This window comes from Mus caroli, chromosome 19, assembly GCF_900094665.2.
Source record: "Mus caroli chromosome 19, CAROLI_EIJ_v1.1, whole genome shotgun sequence".
NCBI classification, from domain to species: domain Eukaryota; kingdom Metazoa; phylum Chordata; class Mammalia; order Rodentia; family Muridae; genus Mus; species Mus caroli.
The window spans coordinates 12,100,438-12,101,461 of NC_034588.1; positions in this window are offsets into that span (position 1 = coordinate 12,100,438).

The following is a 1,024-nucleotide window of genomic DNA, read 5'->3' on the forward strand; positions in this document are numbered from 1 at the left end:
ATATTCTTTTGTAAAACAGTGGGGGAGGGCAAATTTCCATTCCTTTAGTAACCCCCCCCCCCCCCCCCCCCCCGTGTTCCGAGCTTTCCCCCATCCAATCAGAATCTTGACATACTGGGTTACAAATATTAGGTGAGATTTACTACTGCCCAACCTATGAGGTCTAACTTTGCATTTTCATGTCAACAGAGCAATCATTTTGGTAGAAGCAGTTGCCAAATGGTTCAATTTGTAGAGTTGCACAGCTTCTAGTGCTAGCTGATGAGGTAGTGTTTCCACACACCGCCCATGTACACAATGTTTTACTCTGTATTTTGGAAGTGCATATGTGAATGGGGAAATAGGCCACGTACTGCATGTCTATTGAGAGAAGCTAAAATGAGAATCTAATAATTAAAATCTCAAAAATCAACTGTCTTCAGTTCTTTGGGGGGGGGGGGGACAGTATAGTTGAGTGAATTGTTCTTTCCTTGCTATCACTTTTGTGTAGAACTACCTGCTCACAGAACTTTGCTGGTTTTGTTTTTTATGTGGTTTTGGTTTTGCTTTCAATTTTGTAACAAGGCTTCTTGGAAAGAGTGTGATCTGTACTTAACTGCAGTATATCACATGATCTACAAAGCAGGAATGAGCAGAAACTTGCTGGTGGTTTTTCATCAGAAGCTGCCCAGCATGCCATTCTGTGATATGCCACAAAGGTACAGTGACTTCAGTAGCACAGATATCACAGTATTTGGAAGTGCTGAGTTTGAATATTTAGTATCTTTTACAAAGTATAACTTAACAAGGCTGTGGTGGCCTTCAATCCCAGCATTCTGTAGGCAGAGGCATGTGGATCTCTGAGTTTCAGACCAGCCTGGTCTACATAATGAGTTCTCAGACTGTCATGGCTGCATAAAGAAACCCTGTCTCAAAAACAAAACACAAAAAAGGAAAAAAGTATAACTTCATTAAAAATTTACATATGTTGGTTTTTTTTTTTTTTTTTTTTTAAACATCCCATTTGTGTACATGAACAGTGGCA